Genomic DNA, 10,633 nt, shown 5'->3' on the forward strand with positions numbered 1-10,633 from the left:
ATTATAAGATCTGGTGCCTTCTTCTGGTGTGCAGATATACATGGAAGCAGAATGTTGTATACATAATAAATAAATAAAATCTTAAAAGAAAAAAAAGAAAAAGAATACCTTAAGCTGCTGGGCATTGGTGGCGCATGCCTTTAATCCCAGCACTCAGGAGGCAGAGGCAGGAGGATCTCTGTGAGTTTGAGACCAGTCTGGTTTACAAGAGCTAGTTCCAGGACAGCCTCCAAAGCCACAGAAAAACCTTGTCTCAAAAAAAACTAAAATAATAATAATAATAATAATAATAAATAAAATAATAATAATAAAATAAAAAAAAAATAAACATGAAGTCCTGAGTTCAAATCTCTGGAACCCATGTATGGTGGTTTGAATAAGAATAGCCCCTATGCCAGGTGGTGGTAGTGCACACCATTAGCTCTAGTACTAGGGAGGCAGACGCAAGTAGATCTCTGAATTCAAGGCCAGCCTGGTCTACAGAGGGCTACACAGAAAAACCCTGTCTCGAAAAACAACAATGACAAAAGACTAGCCCCCATAGGCTCATATATTTGCTTGGTCATCAGAGAATGGCACTACTTGAGGGGGATTAGGAGGTGTGGCCTTGTTGGAAGAAGTGTGTCACTGGGGTGGCCTTCAAGGTTTCAAAAACTCTAATTAGGTCTAACTAGAGGGACAGCAGTGTCCCTCGCTCCTCCTGCTGCCTTCGGATCTGGATGTAGCTCTCAGCTACTTTTCCGGCACCATGTGTGCCTGCCATGATGACAAATGGACCAAACCTCTCAACTGTAAACCAGCCCCAGTTAAATGCTTTCCTTTATAAGAATTGACATGGTCATGGTATAGAACACTGACTAAGATACCATGTGAAAGCTGGATACACAATAGTGCAAGTGTCTTAGTTTGGGTTTCTATTGTTGTGAAGAGACACCATGTCCATGGCAACTCTTATAATGGAAAGCGCTTAATTGGGGCTGACTCACAGTTTCAGAGGTTTAGTTCAATGTCGTCATGGCAGGAAGCAGACATGTGCTGAAGAAGGAGCTGAGAGTTCTACATCTTGATCTGCAGGCAACAGGAAGTGAATTGCCACACTGGCTGTGGCTTAAGCATATATAAGACCTCACAGCCACCTCCATGGTGATACACTTCCTCCAACAAGGCCACACCCACTCCAAGAAGGCCACATCTAATAGTGCCACTCCCTATGGGCCAAGCATTCCTATTCAAACCACCACAACCAGTAATCTGCTGTGCTCCTTACAGTGAGATGGGAGGCAGAAACATGAGCTCCCCAGAAGTCTGTGGTGTGTAACCTGGCATAGGCAGCAGCAGACAGACCCTGCCTCAGGACTATAGATGAGGACCGTCATCTGAGGTTGTCCTCTGACATGCACGTGTGCATCATGGGTGTACCCGTGCCCACACTCACACGAACAAGCATGTACATACACACAACATATCCTAAATCAAACACACCTAACTTGTAGACCACAGCCCGCAATCACGATTGTTCTGTCTGGAGTCACAGGGTGGCGATGGGTACTCCCAGCTGCCTCCTAGCGTCATGAGACAATTGAGCAGCATGTAAAATTTGATGAAGTCCTGACTTCTATCAAACGCATCTGAATTTTGCCCCATCAGGACTCGGGGAATCACAACAAACCATTTCCAGCGGAGGACTGTGTGTATTCTGACTCAGTAAGTAGCATTCTGTTTGTCCGGGTGATAAACTACTGTAGAAAGAGGCCTGTACTTTTTGTAAAATACAGCACAGACCCCAACAGTGTTTTCTTTTCAGTGATGGTCTAAATTCAGATCCTTCCTGGATGTAGAACAATGACATAAACTGGTACTAAGTAAGGCTCTCCAGCTTCCACCACATGCCAATCACCAAAATCAGTTGTGTCAGAACAACGACTTTATTCATGAGCCTCCAGGCTTGTGGAGACAGGAGAGCTAGTCTCACCTCCCTGCCCCAGTGCAATGTTTAGGGGTAGTTATAGACTAAGGTGTGGGGAAAGATGATTGGAGCAAACGCTATTGTGTTACCATGGTAACCCTCGGGCAGAGGGGTTACCTATAGCTAACGGAGAGCAGGTGACTTAAGAGTAGGTGGCACGTGTTAAGTCTGGAGAAGCTGGTGACTCAGCAAAGGAAGTCTTGGGAGGTTAGCTAGGCTCCTGACCTAAGTGGAGCCATCATAAACATTTCCCCTCAGCTCAAAAAATGTGTGTGGTATACCCAAGCCAAGTTCGAGTCCTTGTGATAGCCTTCAGTGAACTGGGTTAAAATACAGACCCTAAAACATTTGGGTGGTTGTCCCGCTTTAGTTTTTAAATGAGATTTTGAGCAAGCTTGCAGGACCACCAATGTTTTCCAGATGCCTCAATCACATCTTACAGGTTGTCTAAGTCGCCCAACTGAATGAGGGGCAAGGCTTCCAAGAACTAAAGGGGGACACAGGGAGAGTGGCCTTAAGGACTTCATTTCTTGGTGATTTTCATGTCCCCAGTTTGTTGTGTATTCTTTAGAACCCAAGACTCCATAAAAGGGTGGTTTCCCTCCCCACCTCCTCTCCCAAAGCCAGGCCTGGCACTTTGTGTTAGAAACGCTAGCACTTTATACATGGGTACAGAGTGGCAGAACGTGGTTTAGGCAGGGGTGGGGATGGGGTGGGAGGTGTTGTTTTCCTTGCCCTCTGCTTGTCTATTCTGTTTGAATTTTCTCCATGAATGTGGATTCCTTAATCCTCTAAAAAACTAGAAACCAAAAACTAAACAGAACGCCATTTTTGGTTTTTTTGTTTGTTTGTTTTTTGTTTTTAAGGTTGTTTGTGGGACCTGTGGTGTGCAGCAGCTCCGGGCTATAATTAAATCTTGCATCTTTGCATAGGAGGAAACTTCAGACTAAAGTGGCTTTTAGCCACTTAGATTTTTTTTAAACCCTAACAGCTATCAGTGCTCTGTGGCTGGAATTTCAAATCCACTTAATGCAATTAGAATCCACAAACTCTCAGGTAACACAGAAGCAGGAAGAATGAAATGGAAGGTTTGGTGCCTTCTGTTAATTAATAGTGGCCTTGGGCAGGCTGGAGGAGCTCCCTCTGTCTGACAGGCTGTCTGGTTCAATGATAGTGCTGGAGGTCCTTTGTAGTGCTGGGCCTGCTGCTGCAGGCCTGGAATCCTCCAGAGGCCCGGAGGACCTCAAGATCCAGGCCTTGCTTAGACCATTTAGTGAGACCCTGTATTAAAACAAAAAAATTATGTGGCACATGCCTTTAACTCACATAGTGAGTTCCAGGAAAGCCAGGGCTACATAATGAGACCCTGTCCCAAAAAAAACTTAGAAATTATAATAGAAAAGAAAATTTTTATTTATTTATTTTTGGTTTTTTGAGACAGGGTAGCCCTGACTGTCCTGGAACTAGTTCTGTAGACCAGGCTGTCCTTGAACTCACAGAGATGTGCTTGCCTCTGCCCTGCTATCCCTGCTCCCCAGTGCTGGGATTAAAGGTTTGCACCACTGCTACCTGGCAAGAAAAAAATATTTTAATAAAGTATTGAACAAGGCTTCTCTGTCAGTTTGGAATAGCAGACATTGTTGACCCCATGTTTCTTGTCTTCATTAACTAAAACCCCTAAGCTCCCTGCATGTAACTGATTACGACATCTGTTTTTTTTCAGAGGCATGTGATGACTGAGACACAGGTGTCAGAACAGGGTTTCTGTAATTTAGGAGTTATCTTGACTCCCGTGCTCGTGTTTTCCCCCAGGACAGTGAAAATCTGCTAAGTTCAGCTTGTTGCTCCGGCTTTAACCATGGTGGATGGAAGATTAAGATGCAGTCAGGACAATATCCCCACCCATCTTCCACTCTTCATGCTTCCCCAGGCAGGCAGGAATTGGGACTTGTGCTGACCTCCTGACTGGGAGTAGACTCTGTCCCTGTTCCCTGTCCTAGACCCTCTATAGCTCTCTAGCTATCTTTGAGGTCCATGCCCTCAGGTCCCTCCTCAGTTGTTGCTACTCTCAGGCCATACCAGATCAGGCTTATGCCAGGAGTGCCACCTCCCGTGTTCTCTCAAGAAGCCTGCACATGTCATCTGTCAGGCCCTAGGAGTCATTGTGTCCTATCAATCCTGAGAGACCTGGGAGTCAGCATTTGAGACAGTGTCTCTCACTGACCCGACTGTCTGGCTAGTTAACCCCAGGGTTCCTCCTATTTGCACCTAGTCAGCATTGGGATTAGAGGTGTTCTCCACCACCCCACCTGGCTTTTTACATGGGTGCTGCAGGTCTGAACTCAGGTGCTCAGGCTTATACAGTATCTTAGGGTTCTCTGGAAGAATAGAACTGATTGTGTGTGTGTGTGTGTGTGTGTGTGTGTGTGTGTGTGTGTGTGTCAGAGTGGTTTATGGTCAACACTCCTTCTCCCCCCTCTCTCCACCCTATCTGGCCTATTTCCCCCTGTACTCCTTGTCCCTATCGCCATTCCTCCAGGGAAACAGCAGCTTGTAGTCTCTTGTCCTGAGAGCACTCTATGGCCCAGTTCCCCTTTGCTGTACAAGGGGGCAACTTTGGGTAGTGGCTTCGTTTTACTCCTCCACAAGCACCTACTTTTTCAAGCTTCCATTGATCATAGGGTAGAATCCAAGTTTCGTGCAGCTGAAATCCTAGTGTTTCTGGAGCACCTACTATGCACCAGGAACTCCCTATGCAATGAAACTGCCTTTTATCAGCTTGGAGATGCGACTCAGTCAGGGCACTTGCTAGCATGTGAGAGGCCTGGGGTTCCAGACTCATAGCCTTAGTGGTGGTAGTGGGGGTTGGGGGTTGGGGGCTGGGGGCTGGGAGGGTAGTGGAGTTAGTGTCAATTCCCTGCATGAGGCAGGGACGGATGAGGGGAGAAGGAATAAGTTGAGAGAGAAGGCATGCCATTGTCAGTTCCTTTTGTGGTGCTGTATAGACTAACCTGGCAGAGACTGACTCTAGGGAGAATTTATTTTGGCCTTCACTTCCAGAAGGCTATAGTGGTGGTGGGGAGGGCATGGCAGAAGTGTGAGGCTGGTAGGTCACATTTTGTTAGCACACAGGAAAAACAGAGAGAGGACAGGGAGTGTGGCCTGGTTACAAAAGTTCAGAGCCCACCCCAGTGGCGTACTTCCTCCAGCAAGGCACCGCCTCCTGCAGGTTCCATAACATTCCCAAACAGCACCACTAACTGGGTGCGTGCGTGCGTGCGTGCGTGCGTGCGTGCGTGCGTGCGTGTGTGTGTGTGCACTCACATTTCTCATTCATGCCACAACAGGCAGGCAGGCTGGCTACATATTTTATTTGCATCTCAGTAAGCCCTTAGGTTGTTTTGTCTCTGTTATGAATAAGAAAATGGGACTGGCCTTGTCAGGTAAACTACCCAGATACTATGGTGATCACGTGATGGTCCTCCATACATATGCCCAGGGAGGACCTCAGAGTGACCTCACCTGGACTAGAGTCTATACAGATGTCACTAAGGTAGGGGATGTTGACATGAGGTCATCCTGGAAGAAGGTAGGCCTTAAATGCGACGACAGACCCTTAGAAAAGGCAGCAGAGATCCCCAGAAGCAGGAAGGCCAGGTAAAACAGTGGCAGGCTTTGAAGCCTGCTATGCTTTGAACCCCATTTTTTTTTTTTTTTTTTTTTTAGTATTGATAATGATGCTAAAAATTTTCCCATTTTACAGCATCTTGACTTAGCTCTTCTGATTATGTTCAGCCTGTAGTTTGTCATGGTGATCCAGCAAACAACCACAGCCCTGGAGCTTTTGGAAGGATGGAGCCCAGGGCCTGGGTCTCACCACAGCTCCTTGCTACCAGAGGCTGGAGGGGCCCTGCATTCTCTGTCCTTGCTCTGTCCATTTTCATCTTCCCTATATTCTGAACACAGTGAACTTGGTGTTCCCAGCCCACGCTGTCCATGGCCTTGATCCTCCACCCAACATAGCCACCTCCCTCTCTCCTCTTGGCAACTTAGTGGATTTTTTTTTTCTGTCTTGGGTTTTCTGACTCAGTGTTTCTCTGTGTAGCCCTGGCTGTCCAGGAACTTGCTCTGTAGCCAGCAACAGGCTGGCCTTGAACTCAGAGATCTCTCTGCCTCTGCTGCCTCCCAGGCACTAGGATTAAAGGCGTGTGCCACCACCACCACCCTACAATTGAGTGGATTTTTATACCTAGCTTGACAGCTCCTCCCTGAGAAACTTATGTGTTGCCTGGGCACCTCCAGCAGACTTCCTTCTCCGCAGGGGCAGGGCTGTCCTTCCAGGACTTGTTGGCGAGCATTGTCTCATCTTTCCCCTTTTGTGACCAGAGTGTATGACGAAGGCATACTGAACCCTGTTGCTGAGCTGTGAGGTGTACTGTGGGTCCCCAACAGCATGATTCCCAGTCCACATAAAGCAGTGACAGAAAACAACGGAATGTTCCTAAAAGGAACCCAAGACAGATGTAATAAATATGTGGTTACCCTTAGCCCTCAAACGTCATGCTCATTAGCCAGTCAAACTGTTATGTCATGTTCTCAATGAAGTTTGCCTGAGTGTTTTCTCAGTTTATAAAGTCTCCTAAGGGAGTTGGCTTCCTCCTGGAGTCCCGCCCAGCCAGAGCCACACTGTCGACAGCTTCTTCAGGAGTCCTTCCTCCTGCTTCCTTGCTGGAAGCATCTGCACAGCCCAGGAGCCGATCAGGAATGGTGGAAGCCATCCATGCTGAGACCAGCTCTGTTGTCAGGTGTTGGTTTGGGAATGGGCATCTGGCCTCACCCCTGCAGAAAAGGTATGAATGAACTCTCCCAGGCAGCTCCCAGGAAAGAACTCTGTACTCCTGAGCAGGAGGCACAGGAAGTGTTTCTCCTCTCCTGCCAAACAATGCCCCATCTTTGTTTAACACTCATGCTTTGGCAGCCATCTTATAGTGGGTTAAGCACGAGTTACTAAAGCCAGGTCTCTGAAGATGGCCAGGTAGAAATGCAGAGTGCTTGGATTTTATTATTTAGTTATTTATCACTTTAAAATTTGGTTATTTTGTCTGCACATGTAATGTTTGTGTGTGAGTGTGTGTGCAGGTGAGTGTGTGCAGGTGCATGTGTGTGCAAGTGCATGTGTATGCAGGTGCCAGTGTGCAGGGGTCTGTGTGTGCAGGTGCCTGTGTGCAGGTGTCTGTGTGTGTGCACAGGTGCGTTTGCGCAGGTGCATGTGTGTGCAGGTGCATGTGTGTGCAGGTGTGTGTGTGTGCAGGTGCATGTGTGTGCAGGTGTGTGTGTGCAGGTGTGTGTGTGCAGGTGTGTGTGTGCAGGTGCATTTGTGTGCAGGTGTGTGTGTGCAGGTGCATGTGTGCAGGTGCCTGTGTGCAGGGGTCTGTATGTGCGTGCACATGTAGATGTATGTGCAGGCATGTGTGTATGTACAGGCATGTGTGTAGGTATGTATGTGTGTGTATGTGTGTGTGGGGGGCTTATGTGTGTGTATGTGTGCATGTGTGTGTGCATGCAAGTGTGTGTATGGAGGTCAGATTAGTTGGACAGCTTTTAGGAGTTTGTTTTCTTCTTCCATCATGTTGTCTAGGAATCAAGCATGGGACATCAGATTTTCATGGCAAGTGCCTTTACCTGCTAAGCCATCTTGCGAGCCTGTGAGTAGGCTTTTTCAGGGGCTGTGGTGTGGCTCAGCCACAGGGCACATGCAAGGATTGATCAGCATTACTTAGAAAAAAAGAAAAGAAAAAAGCAGCTGTGTTAAAGCCTGGGGAATAGCCAGCCTCAGCCTCTCCTGGCTGCTTTTATGGGTTACATTTTCTTCTCCACTGTAAGTCCCAAACTAACACTTGAGAGTGTATTCTTGTCTTCCTCTGTCAACTTCCTAAGTCCTTATTCTGTGCCAGTCACTGCTGTACTCCAAGGAAGGAAGGAAAAAATAAAGGGAAGTGTGAGTGTGAATTTATAGCTAGCATTGCATTTCTCCTTCATACCACTCGCTGAAGCTATTTAAGTGGGATTATTTTCAGTTTCAAGGCATATTTGAATTTAGACATGGCTTGTAAAAAATGTAACATTTCCCTCTCAAACTTCCTTAATGGGAAACTGAATGAGATGCATATCAGGGAGGGAGGCTTTTCTATAAAGGAAGACATGCACTTTGGGGTCTCTGGAACCCCATCCCAGACCTGTGTAAGGACAGAGGGGAATACAGACCTGACCTGGTCAGGGATGGGGTGGAGTGGCCCACTCACCCTCTGAAGATTGGAGCCAGTTATTTCTGCTGGAAAAACACGGGTGAGGAAGCAGACAGAGGGTGTACAGACAGTGGAAAGACAGACTGAACCTAACAGCTGCTAAAATTAGCAGAGCTCCCCTCTGCAGACAGATCAAACACTGGTGGGTAGAGTGAGGTCCAGAGTGGAGGCTTTGAATGAATGGAAGCAGCATGTGACCAGGGAGTCCTGCACTATGTGCTGGATCCCCAGCCGAGCTGTGAGTTGGGGCACCCACTCCCCAACAGCAGGAGTTGGCGGCCTGCAGAGCACATAGCTTCAGAGTGGAACTGGCAAGACACAAGATTCCTTCAATCTACAGGCCATTCTAGCCATTCTAGGTCCACTGCACTGGAATGAAATTGAATGGAATAGGAACCAAAAAAGACATTTAAAGACAGAATAAAATTGCGTTCTCTCCCTCCCTCCCTTCCCCCTCTCTCTATCTCTCTCTCTTCTCAGGTCTGACTTTGCAAATGCTAAAAACATATTTCATTGATTCTTAACAGTTTTTGAAATGGGCCTGCCATGCTGGGGCAGGCATCCCTGCATGACACAGAGGGAGGGTGTTCATCTTCCCCTCTGCCCCATGAGGTACACACTGTCCTTTTCTTTGTCAGGGCGAGCGACTTTATAGTTACAGAAGTTGCAAAAACAGGGATATGGTCAACAGAACCCTGAATGTGTCTCCCATGAGTGTAAGCCCACCCATCGTCTTCTGTGGGAAGCCTGAGGACTCTGAGGAAGGGATCCTAGGGCTCATGACCTCTGGACTCCTGTCTTCTGGTGGATGGTACCTTGTCCCTCTCTTGAGTCCCTTCCCCAGCCAAACCATCCAGTATTCCAAGTGACTCCTCTGAGATGATGTCGAGAGCAGGACAGGTCATTTGCTCACAAGAATCTTCAAAAGCTTCTGTAAAATTCATGAGACATTTAAACTTGGCATTTAAGACCTTCTGTGATACGGCTCTTTGCTCTCTGTGTGAGTGAGAGTATGTGTGTAGGTGCATGTATGTGTACAGGTGTACATGCACCTGTGGGCATATGGAGGCTGGACAGCCTTGGGTGTTACTCCCCAGATACCATTGTTGTGCTCAAACTCTGAACCCCAAATTCACCAAGAGACCTGATCCCATACAAAAGCAAAGAGTCTAATTTTACAAGTTAACTCAGTGTTCCCCCCACCCCTGACCATCCGACAGCAGAGTGAAGCAGGCAGGGACCAGGAGGGACCTGGAGCAGCAGTGGGGCAGAGAATATATTGGGGTACAGCAAGGGGAGTGTCTGAGGTCTGCAACAGTCTCAGGATTGGTGCACTTCTGGGCTTGGGCAGTCTGTCCTGAGATGATTGGTCAGCTGCAGTTGCAGCAAGTTTACTATGCCTATAGGCTCTCCCAGGGAGGTTGCTATGCTCTGCATTCCAGAGCCCGCTACTAACTTTTGATTGGTTCCTTGCCACAATCAATCTGGGGTTTATTCGCAGTAATTAGGGGAAGTCGGGAGCTCAGCACATGTTGCTGAGTCCGAGGCCCCCATCTTGCTGGGTCTTTTCTGCAGCCTGAGGGTCTGGTCCCTTCATCATCACCCACTTTGTTTTGAGATAAGGGCTGTCACTGGCTAGGCCAGGTGGCCAGTGAGCCCCAGGTATCTGCCTGTCTGCCTCCATTTTACAGACACTCACTACTATTTTTCCCATCCTACCATTCTATATTCCCAGGGCAGGTGTTGCACTCCCAGACGTGTGTCTGGCCACCCCACATGCTGGTGGCCTGGTACAGAGCTGAAGTCCAGACTAAGTGTTAGTTATCAAAGCCTTTGCACATTTGGGCCCCCAGCTGCCAATCACACTTTCAATCTGTGTAGGCTAGCTGATGGGTTGTGCCCACTTGTCCAGTTCCCAGATACGCTTCCCGAATGGTTTAGAGCTAACAGTAGAAACTGAATTGTGACCAGATCTCAACAGTAACATTCAGGTGCACGCGTGCACACACACACACACACACACTGGGACAGCAGTATGTAAATCAGGCTGGTTTGAGCCCTTCAGGCCAGGCTTGGGTGTTGTCCTGCTGTGGCTCAGCTGTCTAGGTCCCCGCCTTCTGACTGGACCTCTGTCCCTGCTCCAGGATGGGAAGGATGAGCACAGACAGAGCAGCTAAGATAAAGGCCCTTCCACCTAGCTGTCATTGCCAAGTCCTCTGCTTGGATTTTCCCATGCCCCCCCAGGTTCAGAGCCATCGTGGTCCCTGCCCAAGCAGATGGGATGGCATGAATCCCTCATTCCAGCAATGGCTGATGATGCCGAGCAGGTCAAAGGTGTGAGTGCCAGACTCTGGAATGCACG

Source organism: Cricetulus griseus, chromosome 7 (assembly GCF_003668045.3).
Source record: "Cricetulus griseus strain 17A/GY chromosome 7, alternate assembly CriGri-PICRH-1.0, whole genome shotgun sequence".
Lineage (NCBI taxonomy): Eukaryota > Metazoa > Chordata > Mammalia > Rodentia > Cricetidae > Cricetulus > Cricetulus griseus.